The sequence below is a fragment of the Leucopleurus acutus genome (genome assembly GCF_964270905.1).
Source record: "Leucopleurus acutus genome assembly, chromosome: 17".
In the NCBI taxonomy this organism is placed as follows: domain Eukaryota; kingdom Metazoa; phylum Chordata; class Mammalia; order Artiodactyla; family Delphinidae; genus Leucopleurus; species Leucopleurus acutus.
The window spans coordinates 81,583,098-81,601,981 of record NC_139159.1 but is presented as its reverse complement, the minus strand read 5'-3'; the positions used below and the strand labels follow the sequence as shown (position 1 = coordinate 81,601,981).

At 46.8% G+C, this 18,884-nt stretch overlaps 1 protein-coding gene across 3 annotated transcripts in view; it reads left to right on the top strand.

Moving 5' to 3' along the window:
- Window positions 1-2,195: 2,195 nt before the first annotated feature.
- The window catches only part of PTK2 (protein tyrosine kinase 2), a 251,843-nt gene continuing 235,154 nt past the window's right edge, over window positions 2,196-18,884 (top strand). For all 3 annotated transcript variants that reach the window (XM_082858781.1, XM_082858780.1, XM_082858779.1), the window contains exon 1: window positions 2,196-2,330. The gene's annotated coding sequence lies outside the window, so the exon portion shown is untranslated. The remainder of the gene's footprint in view (window positions 2,331-18,884) is intronic.

The window sequence follows — 18,884 nt, the reverse complement described above, 5'->3', positions numbered from 1 at the left end:
ATTTGCTCATAACTCTCTGATTTGGCAGTTTGGGCTGAGTCCAGCTAGACAGTTCTGCTGGTCTCTCTGGGTCGCAGGTGGCTGCAGTTAGCGGAAAGCTTGACTGGGTCTGGGTGGTCCAGTGCAGCCTCACTCACCTGCCTGGCGGTTGGCAGCCTGTTGGCCAGGGTGCCTCAGTGGCCACTCGCTAGGCTAGCTTAGGCTTGTTTAAGAGGGTGGAAACTGCATGGCCTCTTGAGGTTTCAGCTCAGAAGTTGTACATCACTTGAGACACATTTTATTGGTCAAAGCAAGTTACAAGATCTGTCCAAATATGTCGGGTGAAAAAGTAGATTCCATCTCTTGTTGGGAGGAGTGTCAAAGACTTGGTGCCTGTTTTTAGCCTACCACACTAAGCACAGTTCCCTCCCCCAAAGATATCCTTAATATAACCCCTTTTGTTCCTTCACTCCTCTCCCCTGACTCCCATTCCCTCCTTATACTTTCAATAATAATTCCTTACTTCACATCACCCAAAGCTTCATTCACTCACTCAACAAATATTTTATTATGTGCCAGGGACCCCGAAGTGAACAAAGTTCCTGCTCTAGTGAATCTAATGTTTTAGTGGAGGGAGCAGACAATGCAGAAATAAACAAGCACACAGTGTACGGCTATGGTGGACACTGGGTGCTTTGGACAACAACAGAGCAGATGAGGGGGTGGGGAGTGTGTGTGAAAGGGTGGAGGGTAGTTGGTGGTTCCTATTACATACAGAGCGATCAGTTGACATCTAATGAGGTGACATCTGAGCCTGAAGGAAGTGAGGGAGTAAGAAGGTCCAAGCAGAGGGAAAGATTTCCAGGTAGAGCAAACAGCCAGTGCAAAGGCCCTGGGGCTGACATTGAGAGACACAATTCCTTACAGTCTTAAATGTAGTTTAAAAACACCAGCTGTATGTATTTCATGAAAGAATAATAAAAGAAAATACTTAAAAATGGTAAAGCTCTTGCTAAGCGAAAGCACTTTATTCTACCGGATTCTGTTATCATCGATTATAGCTCCTGAGAAGGGAACGGAGGGTCACCTCTCTGAGCTTCAGGGAGTTCACCTTTCAAAAGGAGAACTGTGTGCTTATCCTGCCTCTCGCCTTGTGGTGAGAATCAAAGTGACACCATGAAAAATGAAAGTTGCTCTGCTTCTGGTTTCATTTCCTACCGCAAGGTTGCCCGTGATTTTTTTTTTTTTTTTTAAACGCAAAACCCTCAAAGGCTCACTGCTGCCTAAAGAATAAGTGCCAGGCACCTGAGCACGACTTCAGAGGGCCCTGGCCGTCTCATTTTTTACCCAGAACCCCCACCCCCACCCCACAACCCCATGCACCAGTCAAAACCAGCTCTCATCTCAGCCCCTCTCTGCCTGGGATCCTCTGGGATCCTCCTCTCCCTTCTCAAGCCTCAGCACCTAGGGGACAGGCGCCTTGGTGGTTAATGGACCCAGATCAGTGCCCCGCTGGCGCTCAGGTAGATAATGTGTCCACCTCTAAGCCGTTATAAAGCTCTTTCCAGACCATCTTCGAAGATCAAACCTTGGTACCGCCCAGCACTAGCTAGCTATGATGCCCCTGAACAAACCCCTGAGCCTGCTTCCCTATCTGCAGAGGGGTCCGGGACACCCTTTTGGTGGGCCTGGAGAGGACTCGGGCCGGCGCGGGCACACACCGCGTCCGGACATCCGTGCTTCCGACTCTGGGGCGGGGCTGTAGGGCGGCTGACCGGGGTGGGGGGGGCCTCCAGAGGAGCAGGGTCTGGGGTTCGGGGCAGCAAAGGGGTGCGAGGGCTTCCCCGTAGTCCGTCCAACCCCGCCGGCCCAGAGTGCGGCCGGAGGGACCCCCGGGACGTCCGCTTGGCGGGGCACCGCCCCCGCCCCCGGGCAGAGCTTCCCCGCGGCCGCCACTCGGGGCCGCAGCCACGCCCGCGCGCTGACCCCGTCCGCCCGCAGCCCGGGCCTGGCGTCCCGAGTACGATGCCGGGGGCAGAGCCTGGCGGCGTGGTGAGCATGCGCGGGCCGCGACGCGCGGCGCGCATGCCCGGTGCTCCCGGGAGGCGGAAGCTCGGAACGGGGACGCGGCCGGGCGCGCGCAGCGGAGGGAGGCGCGCGCCTCAGCAGGCCGCCGCGCACGCGCGGCCCGCGCCGACGCAGCACGGCCCCGAGGGCGCGAGCCCGCCGCCGCCGCCGGGCCGGGACTGCTGTGCGCCCGCGGCGTGAGGCGTGGGAGGGAGCGCGGCCCATCATCCGCGGCGCCGCCCGGTCGTCGTCTATCTTCGTCTCCCGGCGCCAGCGCGGTCCGAGTGAGTGCGGAGCCGGGGCCGGGGCGCGGGCAGGCTGGCGGGCCGACTCCCGGAGCTGGTTGTTGGCAGGGCCGCGGCCCGAGGGTGGAGGGCCGAGCGGGGCCGGACCGGCCAGTCCCGGCGGCGGAGACCGGCCCCTCCCGCGCCGGCCGCGGCCCCGGGAGGCCGGGGACGTGGGGAGGCCGGGGGCCCAAGGAGGCCGGGGGCTCGGGGGCGGGGGGCGCTTGGAGGCCGAGGGGTTCGGGGCTTGGAGACTCTGAGGGTCTCGAGGCCGGGGGACGTGGGGAGGCCGGGGGCTCCGGGAAGCAGGGGGCTTTGGGGGATGCGAGGAGGCCGGTGACTCAGGGAGGCTGGGGGCTCGGGGGACGCAGGGAGGCCGGGGAGCTCAGGGAAGATGGGGAGGCAGGGGGATTCGGGGCTCGGAGAGTCCGAAGGTCTGGAGGCCCGCGGCCTCGGGGAGGCCGGCCGGCCTCTGCCGGGGCGGGCCGAGTGCCTCCAAAACAAAAGGGGAGAGAGAGGAAGGAGGGGGAAGAGGGAATCCGTGGGGCCGCCGGGGGATCGGCCGGCCCGCGGGGCAGGGAAGGGTGGGCCTCGAGCCCGCGTGCGGGGCGGCGGGGCGGCTGCGTCCCCCGCGGCCCGCGCTCAAGTTTTGTGCAGCCCGGAGGCTGTCTCGGCGGCAGCCCTGAAGACCTGGCAGGATTCGTTGCGCTTCCCAAGTTTCCTCTTCTCGCCCCAGCCCCCAACTCCGCGGCGCCCGCCGAGCAAGCTGGAAGCACTCTGGGTCCTTTCCTGGCACCCCATTCTTTCTCAAAGGAGTGTGTGTGTGTGTAGGGTGTGTGTAGGGTGTGTGTGTGTGTGTGTGTGTACGCTGTTACTTGGCTTTCTTTGATTGCCGGATTTTGTAGCTCAATGCATTAAGGGTAAAGGTTTTTGTTTTTGCCATTTCAACAGTGTCTTATTCTTGCTTAGGTAGCCTGCAGCTGGGTTTTTGGCAGTGAGACCAAGAGAATAGTAATATTGTGGTATTCATGGGAACTGGTTGAAATACGGTCACGTTGAAGGCGATGTAAGAGTTTGGGGGTCTGTATTTAAGACGACCATCATTGGGATTCTTACTTAGGATGTAAACATCTTCGTGGTTGGAAAAACAGGCCATTACTGTTCAAAATGCAATACCAGAGCCTCACCTTTAATACTGTATTTGTAAAACGGGTAATGAAAATAGTCTTCATTGAAATGACACAGCCAAGCCCTCAGGTTAGTTGTCCTGTCTTTGACAACCTCTGAAAAGTGGGAGGAAAGTATGTGGATGAAGATTCACAGTAAATTAGCATTCAGCGTACTTTGTTGAGGTACAGTGTAGATAATATTTTGGTCCAGTTGTACTATTGAGTTAATGTTTAAAACCCTGTAGTATTTAAACACATGAAACTTTCAAAGGAAGTTTGTGTTTCAACTTTCAATTCATAAAGATAGTATGTCTTAGTATCTTTATGAGTATATTGTTTTATATTTTTGGCTACTCTTGGAGGGGAAAAACTAGTTGAACTTGCCATTAGTCTCTTCTGAACACTTGTGTACTAACTGCTGCTGAAACAGCAAGATCAAATATTATAGATTCTCCTCAGAAGAATTTCTTTCAGGTCATTATCAAATAATCCAGTTTAATAACGAGCACTGGAAAATATCGTTTAAAATACATGTTCCCATGTAAACGCGGCCCCATAAGACTTCATGAAAGGACTGAATAGAAGGACTATACATCATTCAGAGGTGATGCATTGAGAAGCAAGTGCTTGGCTAAATAAAGACATTGAATCCAAAACTTAGTATTTATGATGTGGGGCAAAGAATGCTGCAACTCCTACAGGAGATCGTCTGAGGCTGTCTGTCACGGAAAGTGAGTAGTAAGTGTTAGATCAGGAGTGATCAGGAGTGTTAGATCCACTAGTGCAGCGGTTGCTAAGTGTCTGGGGAAAGCGGGAGTTAGGAATGGCAGTAAGGATCATTAAAACATTTTTAGCTAAACTCTTCTCTGTAACACTCCATGCCCTTTGTTGGAAAGTACAGAAATTAATGTTCCAATTCTCAAAGCTGGGTTCTTCAGCTAGACAACTTTTCTTACTAGAAAGTTGGAGAAATTGTCTAAATAACAAAATCGTATCGTTAAAGTGTTCCCTTTAAGAAAAAATACTGATGAGCTTCCTAAGAAGAAATTATTGTTATATTTTGTATATACATATATAGTCTACGGTGCTATAAAGTGTTATGTGTAGCAAAAGATAATTTTGAAAATTACTATCTTTGCATGTTATTTTGAGTTATAGTGAGGTGGGATCTTAGTTCATATCTCTAAAGGTTTTATGGAAATCTTGTTTTCCAATATTTTAATGTGTCTTAATTTTGAGAAAAATAATTAAAAATTGTCTTAAAGGTAACAAAATATGCAATTCAAATTGTTAATACAGTATGTAAATCTTTAATTTTTTAAATTAAACATTTTCAGTTTAGACATTTTCAGATAGAATAAATCTGGTTTTAAATTTCAGTGGCATTAAAAAAAGTTCTGTTACTTTTGATTACTGTAGCTTTATAGTATAGTCTAAAGTCAGGGAGCCTGATTCCTCCAACTCCCTTTTCTTTCTTAAAATCTCTTTGACTATTCGGGGTCTTTTGTGTTTCCACACGTTTTTAGATTTTTTTTGTTGTTGTTCTAGATCTGCAAAAAATGCCATTGGTAAAAAGTTCTCTTACTTTTATCATATTTGTGAAATGAGTTTTTAAATGAGTTTTTTTTGCTAGTAAATCAGAAAAGTGTAGTTTCTGAAGTACTTTATTTTGCTGTAAAGCTCTAGTTTAAGAACATATTTTCATTAGTTTCCTCTTAGTGAAATCCCTTAAATAATTAGAAAAAATTACTGTGGGGATCTTTGAGAATTTTCACTGATGTCTGTATTTAAAATGTTAACTTAAAAAATTTGGGCAGAGTAAATGACCTTATTTGAGTCAATAGTAATAAACTCCAAGAAGTTTATGAATGCAAATAAGCATTCAAATGTTAAGTTGCTTATCACCCTTTAGAAGGATCCCTGGAATGGAGAAGGATGGAGAGCAGCTCCAGCTTGCCTTGGGTGCACCTGTGTTTCTCTAGCTCACCCAGATACGTTCAGAAGTTATGGTTTTTTTCCTTCTTTTCTGTAAAACAGTGTTTAGTAGTGGATTATTTGAGCCCTTTATTGCTTTTTCTCTCTACTGACATTTTGGCAGGGTTCTTTTTCTTCTTCATTTCATGACTACCAAAAGGCAACCCAGTGCAAGAGAAATGAAATTCATATGTACCAGTTTCTGGCATTAGTTTCTAGGAATTGTGCTAAATCTTACCATTCAGAACTGTACAAATGTGTTTCTGATTGTAGATCAGCAGAGGAGCCCCCTCTGTTTCTATCTGTAACAGTCGTATTGTTTTTTACTAGGCTCTGTGATGGAAATGAAATTCAGATGCACATATATAGTTAAACTTTCAGTTTAAATGGAATTTTTAGCAAAACTGTTAATTATAGTCTGATTTGCATAAATAGTAAGGAAATGATTTATAGACATAGTAGGAAATAAATGTTTCCCCAAGTGGCACTATTCCCACTCTTTAGCAGTTGGAAGCCTCAGAGAAAAATACTAGTAGCATCACCACAAAGTTTACCTACTTTTAAGGACACAAAGGTGTTTCCTTACAAACTTTGTACTTAATTAAAATAATCCTACCTAAATCTTATTTATGTACATAGCTATTTACTATAAGCTTTTTCACATTTTTCACATCAAGAAGAATGACTGAAGTTACACATTTGAATATTTGCCAGTGGTAGGGGAAGAACTGCATTTGTTAAACACCATGTGCCAGGCCTGAGCTGGGTGCCATAGTGCTTTATCTCCTTTTTTACTCGCTAGAACTACTGAGTTGTACTGCTGTCTGTATCCTCCTTTTGTAGATGAAACCCTGCAAGCATCGAGTTAGAGTAGCTCGCCCGGGTCCTCAGCCCACAGTGGTGGACGGCTTGGACAGACCCGAGGGACTCTGCAGTGCCAGCTCCTAATAGCCTGCCTGCGGCCTCCCTGGCTGGAAAAGCAGCAGTCTGTAAAATCTTAATCCAGTCTCTGCAGTAGGAATAAGTAGTGTGCTAGTGTAATGACCATGTCTGGGAAAGTTTAGATAATTGTATTTTCTATTTGAATCTGACGCTTTCAGATCATGAAGTTCTGATCTGGCCAACATAGTATAGGTAAACATTTTAATTAATATACCAAAATTGTTTAATTATTTGAAATTAATTTAGAATTAGGTAAAGTATATAATGCATGATGCAGTGATTCATACTTCTTATTTGTCAAGATGTGCTTTAGTAACTTCCACATTTACAGTTTTTTCATTGGTGACTTTTTTGAGGGGTTGATGTTTGAAGACAGTTTTGTGGGAAGCAAGGAGTATGTAAGGGAAAAGCAAATTGCACATTTCTCACACAGGTATGAGCCCTTTGTAGTAATCCTAGTATTTACGACCTCTGATACATTGCTGCTCTATAAATGTTTCTGAAATGAATGTGCTTACTCTCACCAACTTAGAATTTTCCATTCTGCTTTTTTTAAAATATATTTTTAAAATTAATTTAATTTTGGCTGCATTGCATCTTTGTTGCTGCATGTGGGCTTTTCTCTAGTTGCAGTAAGCAGGGGCTGCTCTTCACTGTGGTGTGCGGGCTTATTGCTGTGGCTTCTCTTGTTGCGGAGCACGGGCTCTAGGCACATGGGCTTCAGTGGTTGTGGTACGCAGGTTCAGTAGTTGTGGCGCACGGGCTTAGTTGCTCCGCAGCATGTGGGATCTTACTGGACCAGGGCTCGAACCTGTGTCTCCTGCATTGGCAGATGGATTCTTAACCACTGTGCCACCAGGGAAGCCCCATTCTGCTTTTAAGAGTCGGCATATACTCTGATCCTTTATTTGGGGCCAGTGAACCAAGACCGAGGCTTAGAAGAACCTAAATAGTCGTGTCTGTGTGCTGTGTGTGCCTAGGATCTCCCTTTTGCCCCCATATTCTGTATTGAAAGTAGTCCAAGGTGCTCGTCATGTCTACTGGTGACCAAAACATGCATTTGTCTTTGCTGGCCTAAAGGAAGAGCGTAAATGATTTTACACATTACATATTTTTAGTGGCTTGTGTGTCTTCTCGTGAGGATTTAAGCACCATGAGGGCAGAAACTTTGTTTTACACACTTTTCCATCTTCAGTACCTGACACAATATTTATTGAGTAGAATAACCCAGACTTATTAATTATTGGAGAACAGCTATTACATCCGTTAGCTGTCTGCATTTTGTTTGCCTTGGTAAAGGACCTCACTTTAAAACCACAGGACTTGATACCAGGGAAGAATTGGATTATCGTGTTTTCACCTTTGTCTGCTTTATTTTAGATTACCACTGTCATCAGACTCGGGCCAGGGAAAAAATACTGCTCTGCCCCTTGACAGTTTTGTTCTTTTTTTCTAGAAACTGATCCTGTATAATTGATCTTGTGTTCTTTAGGACTCATCCTAAGTTCTGCAGACATAGAAAATTGCTCAAGGTGACACAGAATGAGCGGGACTTGTAAAAGCGCCTTCATTACTGGTGCAGAAGCTCTAACGTGTCTTTTACTAATCAGCTGGATTCATTGGCTGCTTTACAAGAGTTTTCCATTATGCCCTGAAACCATTTTCAAAAACCCATTTTCGTATGGCTGCAGTGCCAATTACATATACGACATGCCAGCTTTCCCTTGCCGTGACAGGTCACTTACCTTTACTTGGAGGAAAGTCAACATTTGGGTAAAGAAGAGCAGTTTGTTCTTCCTCAGCGAGTTCCCCCTTAGTCTTGCTGTACGGTGTGGGGAAACAGGCACTCTCACAGAGACCAGGAAGCTTCAGGCTGTTGAATTGGTTCTCAAAGTAGCCACAGGTTAGAAGTGCAAATGCTCCTGCCCCGCTTCTGACCTGCTGAATCTGACTCTGGGGGCGGGGCCGGTGGTCAGTTTCAACTTGCTGTCAGGAGCTTTCGATGCACGCTAATGTTCGTGAACCACTGCTTTAGAGTGTTTTAAAAGAAACGCCAGTTGTAGCAGGCAGACATCAGTCATAAATGGCAGAGGTATGTGTATGGTCTTTTTGACCACTTAGATTTGCTAATGAGGTTGCCTTCCTGTCAGGACTCTTAAACATGTTCCTAAGGGTTTTTAGAGTCTTGAGAAGACCTCACAACTCCTTTTGTTGAGTAGGGAGTTTGACTGTTTTCTGCTGAGACCACTTAATTATTTTGAATCTCGGTGTGGATTTTAAATGAACTCTTATGTTGAAGTGGCAGTTTGTGTGGCTCCCGGACTTGTGGCTTTTGGCAGATAACAGGAGAGTGTGTACATGTGAGTGCTTAAGGCACACGTTCCCTGGTGGTTTTGCTTTGGTGCTGAAAAATTGGCTAGCTTTATACTAGAGTCAGGGTGATTGCCAAGTCTTGGGGTGACTAATGAAGCAGCATTGTGTGAATTGATTCTATGCCTAGCATTACATTCATATCTAAGTTTAATGAATTTCGTTTTGCCTTTTGTCCTTTCCTTTCTTTCCTAAGAAGGCGGCTAAGTGAAAGTTAGTGCACCAAATGGGATTGGCGATGTGCCTTGTGCAGAATTAGATGCATCTGTTGGTAAATAGACTTATTATAAGCTGACGGACAAGGATTCTGTATTATCTTTTCCTCATGCTGCCATAGTAGATGGTCAGTCAGTGATTGTTTGATGATTGAAGAAGAGTCTCTCCTGCTGAGGTCCTGGAATTACAGAGACTAAAGCAAATGACGCTGTTGTGGGCCTTTTGTGGTAAGGGGTCTTTTTTTTTTTTGGCGGTACGTGGGCCTTTCACTGCTGCGGCCTCTCCCGTTGCGGAGCACAGGCTCCGGACGCGCAGGCTCAGCGGCCATGGCTCACGGGCCCAGCCGCTCCGCGGCATGTGGGATCTTCCTGGACCGGGGCACGGACCCGTGTCCCCTGCATCGGCAGGCGGACTGTCAACCACTGCGCCACCAGGGAAGCCCAAGGGGTCTTTTAAGTGTGTGAAAGTTGTTACAAAGGTAGAGACGAAGAACTCGTCAAAGGCAGAAGGAATTAGGTGTAATGTGATCTCATTTGGAGCTCTTTGGAACAATTTCTTTCTCCTTAAAATTGGTCAAGTGAAATTAAAGGTCGTATTAATGTGACTCCCATTAAATGTATAGCTGTCTGGCCAGTATTCGTGGGGGATTGGTTCCAGGACCCTCCTCGGATACCAAGTTCCTTGGATGCTCAAGTCCCTTACCTAAAATGACGTAGTATTTACATACATACCTTTAAATGCACACCCTCCTGTATACTTTAAATCGTCTCTAGATTACTTACAATACCTAACACAGTGTAATGCTATGTAAATAATTGCCAGTGTGGCAAGTTCAAGTTTTGCTATTTGGAACTTGCTGGGATTTTCCCCCAGTATTTTGAGCCTCGAATGCAGAACCTGAGGATGCAGAGGGCAAGTGCATTTGAGTGTGCCTGGCCCAGAGCAGCTTCTCAGTGGATGTCAGTGGATGGTTCTCCTGGGACCCCGCCCTCTCTAACCATTAGGCTGCATCCCCTGAGCAGCCTTCTCTCTGATTACAGCTTCAGCGCATCCCCGTCTGTCTCTGTTCCCCTGTCAGTCTCCCCTCCCAGCGCCTTGGGGTCATTTCTGTAGTATTATTACCACCTTGTGGTTTTATTTTATTTTTTAAAAATTTTATTTATTTATTTATGGCTGCGTTGGGTCTTCGTTGCCGTGCGCAAGCTTTCTCTGGTTGCGGTACATGGGCTTCTCGTTGCGGTGGCTTCTCTTGTTGTGGAGCACGGGCTCTAGGCACGCGGGCTTCAGTAGTTGTGGCTCGCGGGCTCTAGAGCGCAGGCTCAGTAGTTGAGGCGCACGGGCTTAGTTGCTCCGCGGCATGTGGGATCTTCCCGGACCAGGGCTCGAACCTGTGTCCCCTGCATTGGCAGGCGGATTCTTAACCACTGCGCCACCAGGCATGCCCCCCGCCCTGTGGTTTTAAATAGCCTTTTCTTGGTTATAATGAGGTTGCACATCTTTTTATACATTTACTGGCCATTTGTATTCACTGGTTTGTGAAGTGCCCATATTTTTCTATTAGTTTTAAAGAAATTTATTTGTAGACTTCTGTATATTCAGAACACAGGTCCTTTGTTGCTTATATATTTTGCCACTGCCTCTTCCTACTTTGTCATGGAGTTTCACTAGCTTGGTGGGTTGGTTTTTTTCTTTTTTGAATGAAGAGAAGTTCTTAAGTTTAATGTAGTGCAGTTTATCAGTCTTTTCCTTTATAGTTGGTGCTTTTTGTGTCTTTCCCTACCCTGAGATAATGAACTTAATTCCTGTTATTTTCTAAATGCTTTATGATTTTGCCTTTCCCCTTTATAATTCTCTGGGAATTGGTTTTGGTGTGTAGTGTGAAGGAGGAATCCACTTTCGTTAACATGTGGACATCTTAGTTGTCCCAACACCATTTCTTAAAAAGAATAAATGCTCCTTTCCCCCAGTGCTCTGTGGTGACACTTTTGTTGTAAATGAAAGGTCCACATATATGTGTGTGTCTGGACTCTATTTGATCCCTCTGGTACTAAGCTGCCTACAGTATTGTAGCTTTATAATAAGTCTTATCTCCTCGTGGACCTCTTCCCACTTGGTTCTCCTTCAAGTATGCCTTGGCTATCCTCAACCCTTTGCAGATCTGTATATGTTTTAGGATCACTTGGCAACTTCCCAAAAAATTCTTCCGGTTGTTGTTTGGGATGACATTAAATGTATAGATCAACGTGTAGAGAATTGATTCTGGATTTGGGTTATTACGGATAAAGCGTATGAATGCTTTTGTACGAGTCGTTTTGTGGACCCAGGCTTCTATTTTTTCCTGGGGATGGTTGTTTAGGATTGTAATGGCTGGATCATATGGTAGGTGTCTGTATAGCTTTTTTTTTTTTTTTTTTGCGGTACGCGGGCCTCTCACTGTCGTGGCCTCTCCCATTGCGGAGCACAGGCTCCGGACGCGCAGGCTCAGCGGCCGTGGCTCACGGGCCCAGCCGCTCCGCGGCATGTGGGATCTTCCCGGACCGGGGCATGAACCCGCGTCCCCTGCATTGGCAGGCGGACTCTCAACCACTGCGCCACCAGGGAAGCCCAGCTTTTTTTTTTTTTTAACATCTTTATTGGAGTATAATTGCTTTACAATGTTGTGTTAGTTTCTGCTGTATAACAAAGTGAATCAGTTCTATGCATACATATATCCCCATATGTCCTCCCTCTTGCGTCTCTCTCCACCCCTCCCTATCCTACCCTTCTAGCTGGACACAAAGCACCGAGCTGGTCTCCCCGTGCTATGCAGCTGCTTCCCACTAGCTATCTATTTTACAGTTGGTAGTGTATATATGTCCGTGCCACTCTCTCACTTCGTCCCAGCTTACCCTTACCCCTCCCCCGTCCTCGAGTCCATTCTCTACGTCTGCATCTTTATTCCTGTCCTGCCCCTAGGTTCGTCAGAACCATTTTTTTTTAAGATTCCATATATATGTGTTAGCATACGGTATTTGTTTTTCTCTTTCTGACTTACTTCACTCTGTATGACAGACTCTAGGTCCATCCACCTCACTACAAATAATTTCATTTCTTTTTATGGCTGAATAATATTCCATTTTATATATGTACCATATCTTTATCCATTCGTCTGTCGATGGACACTTAGATTGCTTCCATGTCCTTTACATGTTGTAAATAGTGCTGCAGTGAACAGTGTGATACATGACTCTTTTTGAATTTGTGTAGCTTTTTTTTTTTAATTAATTAATTAATTTATTTATTTTCAGTATGCGGGCCTCTCACTGTTGTGGCCTCTCCCGTTGCGGAGCACAGGCTCCGGACGTGCAGGCTCAGCGGCCATGGCTCACGGGCCCAGCCGCTCCGCAGCATGTGGGATCTTCCCGGACTGGGGCACGAACCCGTGTCCCCTGCATCGGCAGGCGGACTCTCAACCACTGCGCCACCAGGGAACCCCCAGAATTTGTGTAGCCTTTTAAGAAAGTGCCAAACTGTGTTCTGAAGTGGCTGTACCGTTTGACATTCCTACCAGCAGTGTATGAGAGTTACAGTTGCTCTGTATCATCAGGGCAGCATGATGGTTAATCTTTTAAGTTTTTGCCATTCTAATAGGTGTGTCATGGTATTTCATTGTGGTTTTAACTTACATTTCCCAAATGCCTTAATAACACTGAGTATCTTTTTATATGTCTACTTGCCATCTGTATATCTTATTTGGTGTTCAGATCTTTTGCCCATGAAAAAACTTTTTCTTACGGGTGGATTCTTTATATATTCTGGATACAGGTCCTTTGTGAGATACTCTCAGTGCTTTCCTCCCATGCTGTGGCTTGTTTTGTGCATTCTCTTAACAGTGTCTTGAAGAGCAGAAGTTATAAATTTTGATAATGTCCCATTTATCAATTTGTTCTTTTATGGATTGTGCTTTTTTGGTGTCATATTTAAGAAATAGTTGCCTAACCTAGGTCACAAAGATTTTCTCCTGTTTCCCCCTCCCCTCTCTAGAACATTTATAGCTTTAGGTTTTCCATTTAGGTCTGTGATTGATTTTGAGATAATTTTTGTTTGTGGTGTGGCATATGGGTCCACATTACTGGGAGGACTCTTTCGAGGCCTAAATGAAGGTAGCTCCCTCCAGAGCGCATTTGTTTCTGCTTCAGCCAGTCTGGGACCACCTTAAACCAAGTCCAAGGTTTGAGGTGTTCTGGACCACACAGAGCTGTCATTCTCTTGGTGAGCTGATTCACTGCTGGTTTACTCTCATCCTGAGCTGTGTAGCTTTTGAGGTCCTGCTTAGGGAGGTAGGATTAGACACTTTGGGGGGCCCGGCTTTGACTCCTGTCCCTCTTTCCCTGCACTGTTGTGAAAAGGAAAGTCGAAAATTTCAGAATTGTCAAATGACTTCCGTGCAGAGGTGGTTTCTCTGCTTGTTTCTCTCTGGGTTCCTGAGTTCACTTTAATTTTGTTATTTCCTTCTTGTCCTGTCATTTTCTGGTTGCTTTTAAGATTTTTAAAGTATTCTATCCGTCTTTTTAAGCCTTTTTCAGGGAAGGGTTGGACCGAACAACGTAGCCTGCAGTTAAGGAGCCAAGGAAAGTTCTTTTTCATTTCACTCCAGTGTCTAGAGTCTAAACCTGGACCCGCCGTCGCCTATAGTAGCCGCTAGCCACGCGTTTAAGTTAAAATGGAATCAGATTTAAAGTTCTGTCCAACAGCCAGGCTAGCCCCGTTTCCAGGGCTCAGTACCCACACGTGACTAGCGACTCCCCCTTGGACGGTGCAGGTGGGGAGAAGGTTTTCACGGTTGCGGGAAGTCCTGCTGGGCAGCGCTGGCTGGACCGAGAGCCTCTGCGGGGAGAGCTTCTGCGGGGCCTCGTGGTGGCGAGTCTGCCCCGGAGAACCGCTAACGGAGCTGCCCTTGCTGCTTAAGGTTGGCCATTTTCTGGAATCTGCCTGCAGCCAAACATGGCTGAGCCCCTTAAGGCTTCTGGGGAAGGCTCTCCATGAGGTGGGTGTGGGTCGCAGGCTGTGGCTGTCAGGGTGCGGATGGGGAGGGCAGACCGCGGGGCGCTCACAGATCTGCCGATGGAACTGGCATTTGGGGAGAATGCTCAGCCTGCGCTGAGTCCCTGCCCTGAGCGGGTCGTAGTCCAGCGACCAGGCAGCGGCAGTGCCATGTTTAGCAGGTGCTGGGCAGAGCTGTGGGGGACTGCAGGACACTGCCACCCCATCCCAGAGGTCAACAGAAGGAGCCTGGCGGGGAGGGGGAGGAGGAGGGGAGAGTGTTCTAGGCGGAAGGAAAGCACAGGCAAAGCTACATGTTGGTGGGAACGTGCAGAGATTGGTTTACTGCACCGTACGTTGGATTCTAGCGTCGAGAGAGGTAGCAGAAACCACGGATTTAAGAAAATGTCACAAAAGGATATTCCATCCATTCACTGAGTATTCACTGTGAATTGGTAAGAGGATTATTAGTGCTGGGGCTGTGTCGGAAGCTCTCTTTGTAGCTCACAGAGCATTAGGATAAGAGCACGTGCTGCAGCAGCCCCCGCTGCCCCTTTCTGCTGCAGGGCGCCCCGGATGCTGGGTGCGATTCAAGGAACTGGGGGCATGCGCACTTAGCAGTGTCTGTAGCCTGCTGCTCTGGGAAGAAGGGTTCAGCTGGCTCAGTAAGTGCAGCCTGGCTGCAGGGGCTCTGTCCGAAAGACAGGGTGGTAATTGGGACTGAGGGTGGGGAGGGGAGAGGTTGGGGCCACAGACATGGGCTGGTCATGTCAGTCCTCTTCGTGGCCACCTGTGGAGTCGCCTGCCAGCACTCCTCTGCTTCATTTTGGGATCAGAGAGCAAGCAGAAGAGGTGAAAGCTAATTTAACTGTACCAGGGTATGTTGAACTGATAAACTACCTCAAAATCCAGTGTGTGCGTGCTCTGTATCAGGGCTTCTCAAACTTGAACAGGCACACACATCACCCAGGGATCTCGTTAGGTTTTAGGTTCTAATTCAGTCTGTCTAGGGTGGGGCATCAGATCTTGCATTTCTACCAGGCTCTCAGGTGGTGCCGTGCTGATGGTCCCTGGGCCCCACTTTGAGTAGCAAGGTACTGGTTTGCAAAGTATGGGTCATAAGATGACGTTGCCTTACTTAGTTGGAATGTTGAATAACCACTGGCAGTGCAGTTGTGAAGGGCATGGCCTTGGAGTCAGACTCTGACTCTCTGGTCTTGGGCTAGTTTGTTAACTTCTCTAACTCCATTTCCTTGTCCTTTAAATTGGCCAAATAATAGAACCATAGGCTGATGAGAGAATGAGGTGGTACGCAGCATGTAAGGTTCTGGTGTTCACTAGTGTGTGACCTTTTGAGATATTGCACAAAAGGTAATAACTATTAAAAGTAAACATTTACAGTAAAAGTTTGCCAGTTTTCAAAGTTCTCAGTCCTCCCTGCATCATTGCCCATTTTGTAATATCGCAGCTCAAAGAGAATGGGGGTATTTCTTTCATTTACTGCTGTATACACAGAACGTAGAGGCACAGCTGATGCAGCTTGTTTTCCTGTGGGTGAATGTCCTTTGACTTTCTCAGCTCGTTGCTGTCAGCCTCTTCCTTTCTGCTAGGGTCAGAAGGTGCAGTGCTGTGTCTTCACATAGATTTTGTTTTTTAATTAATTTATTTTTGGCTGCATTGGGTCTTCGTTGCTGCGCACGGGCTTTCTCTAGTCGTGGCGAGTGGGGGCTACTCTTTGTTGCGATGCGCAGGCTTCTCATTGCGGTGGCTTCTCTTGTTGCAGAGCACAGGCCCTAGGCGCGCAGACTTCAGTAGTTGTAGCACGCGGGCTTCAGTAGTTGTAGCACGCGGGCTTCAGTAGTTGTAGCACGTGGGCTTCAGTAGTTGTAGCACGCGGGCTCAGTAGTTGTGGCTCGCGGGCTCTAGAACGCAGGCTCAGTAGTTGTGGCGCATGGGCTTATTTGCTCCGCAGCATGTGGGATCTTCCTGGACCAGGACTCGAACCCGTGTCCACTGCATTGGCAGGCAATTCTTAACCACTGTGCCACCAGGGAAGCCCCTCATGTAGATTTTTAAATAAGCATTTTTTAAAGAAGTTGCCAGTAGTAAGGGTGATGGAAAGCCGTTTTATACTAAGGATTCTGAAACATGCATAAATGGGAATTGTGTGAGTTTCTATTACATGAGCATTATACTTAATAATTAAAGTTAAAATATGAATCTTCAATTTTATTTTAAAACTTTGTGGAAATTTTCAGACATATGCAGAAACAGAATGTTGTAATGAACTCTCTGTATTCATCACCACCTTTAATGGGCATCATTAATTAATATTAACTCTAATCAGAGATACTGGCTTATTTTTAAAAGATGTGAAGGCACTTGCATCGGGAACATATATGCTAATGTTGGCCAGATATTGTGGCCCTTGCTAAAATGTGACATAACAATTCATGACACATTTCTTTCAGAGGACTGGAAGGGATCGGGTGTAACTGTACTGCTTTTTTAAGTCAGTGATGCACAGAAACATCTAATAGTCCTAATGAGCTGGGTGTTAAGCAAGGCTGTGGTTCTCTCCACAGCCTTGGAAACTGGAGTGGAAAAGTCCTCCCTCCCTCCCTCCCTCCCTCCCTCCCTCCTCCCTCCCTCCCTCCCTCCCTCCCTCCTCCCTCCTCCCTCCTCCCTCCCCACTCCCTCCTTCCCTCCCTACTTCCTTCCTTCCTTCCTTCCCTCCCTCCTTCCCTCCCTCCCTCCTTTCCTTTCCCTCCCTCCTTCCCTCCCTCCCTCCTTCTCTCCCTCCGTCACTTTCTTCCTCCCTCCCTCCCTCCTTCCTTCCTCCCTCCCTCCCTCCTTCCTTCCTTCCTTCTTTCCTTCCTTCCCTCCCTCCCTCCCTCCCTCCCTTTCTGTTTTTCTTGTACTTGAGTCAAAATAAACAGTAGTTTGCTTTGCTGTCTTGCTTTAATGCTCCTGATAGCAGTACATATCTTGTTTTTTAAAACTTAGTCATTAGGATGGAGAAGCAGCATGAAGCTTTAATAGAACAAGGTTCATTAGAGAAATACACTTAGTGTATTAGTCTTTTTCAAAAAATGATTTTATTAAACATTGAAGAGATACAGAAGAACATGTGTAAGATGTGTGTAAGGTGTAGATCAAGAGTGCTCTGATCTCCCAGAGGAAGGTACCCGAGTCCGCAGAGGTGAGCTTCCTCGTACTGGCCCAGACAGGACACATTTGGGCTCTGCAGGCCACCTACAGCTTCTGTCCCCAGTACTCACTCAGCCCTGCCATTCTGGCACAAAAGCAGCTGTGATAAAGGAGTGAGTTGTCTGTGTTCCAGTACAACTTTATTTCTGAACCCTGAAATTTGAATTTCATGTAATTTCACATGCAACAAAATGTTATTATTCTTTTAATAATTTCTTTAATCATATGCAGTGTAAAAACCTTTCTTAGCTCATGGGCTGTACAAAAACAAGCAATGGGGCCACCCTGGTGTAGAGAAGAATAAAGCAAGCCTAGCACCTACGGCCCAGCTGCAGCAGTGGAGCATCCCCACTCTGAAGGCCCGCCCGCTGCCCACCGCAGCCCGCCTCCCACATCGTGAAGCCTGCATAGCCATCCTCCCCTCAGCCCCCTTAGCTACAGCCTCCTTCTTCAAGGCCTGGTGTCATTTGTATTTTACTCACTTTTATTTTCTTTGTCACTTGGCTGTGACAGAAAATCTCAGGGCAAAATGTCTGTTCACTACTGTATCCCCAGCATTTAAAACAGCGGTCACTGAATGCATGTTGCGTTTATCATTTCTTATTTTTGTGTTAGTTTCGTCTGTGTTGAACTTTCTATTAGGGAATCACACTACATGTGACTTGCCTTTTCCCACTCAGCACTGTGATTGAGACCCGTAGGAGGTGCCGTAAGTGATCAGTACGTTCACTTTCACTGTTGTGTAACCTTATCTCCAGTTGATGGGCATTTGTGTGGTTTGCCGCCTTGCTCTTGCGAGCGCTGCTGACACGTCTTTGGCTGCCCACGTGTGTGGATGTGTCCAGCCTGCCCACGTGGGAGTGTGATGCCGGTTCTGGGCTGGCCAGCCTTCAGCTTGACTGCTTACTGCCAGATTGCTTTTAGAGTACCCCTGCCAATTTACATCCCACTCCTGGTTGCTCTGCATCCTTGCTAGTAGTTTATTTTGTCTTTTTTTCAGTTTTACCATTCTGGTGGTTATGTAATAATATCTTGTGGCTTTAAATTGAATTTCTCTTATTATTAACTTTGTTGATACTCTTTTAATATATTGGTCATATCTCTTCTCTCTTCTATGAAGGACCTGTGAAAACATTGACCTAATTTCTTATGTTTTTCTTATTGACTTGTAGGTGTTCTTTCTATGTGTGGATTACTATCCTTTGTCATTATAAGTTGTGAATATTTTCTTCCAGTTTCTGGTTTGTCTTTTTACTTTTGAGGTGTCTTGGAACTAAAGTTCTTAATTTTAATATTGTTGACTTTATCAGTCTTTTTCTTTTTCTTAAATTAATTAGTTTATTTTTGGCTGTGTTGGGTCTTCGTTGCTGCGCGCAGGCTTTCTCTAGTTGTGGTGAGCGGGGGCTACTCTTCATTGCAGTGCGCCGGCTTCTCGCTGCGGTGGCTTCTCTTGTTGCAGAGCACGGGCTCTAGGCACGTGGGCTTCAGTAGTTGTGCCACATGGGCTCAGTAGTTGTGGCACGCAGGCTCTAGTGCGCAGGCTCAGTAGTTGTGGCGCACGGGCTTAGCTGCTCTGCGGCATGTAGGATCTTCCTGGACCAGGGCTCGAACCCATGTCCCCTGCATTGGCAGGAGGATTCTTAACCACTGC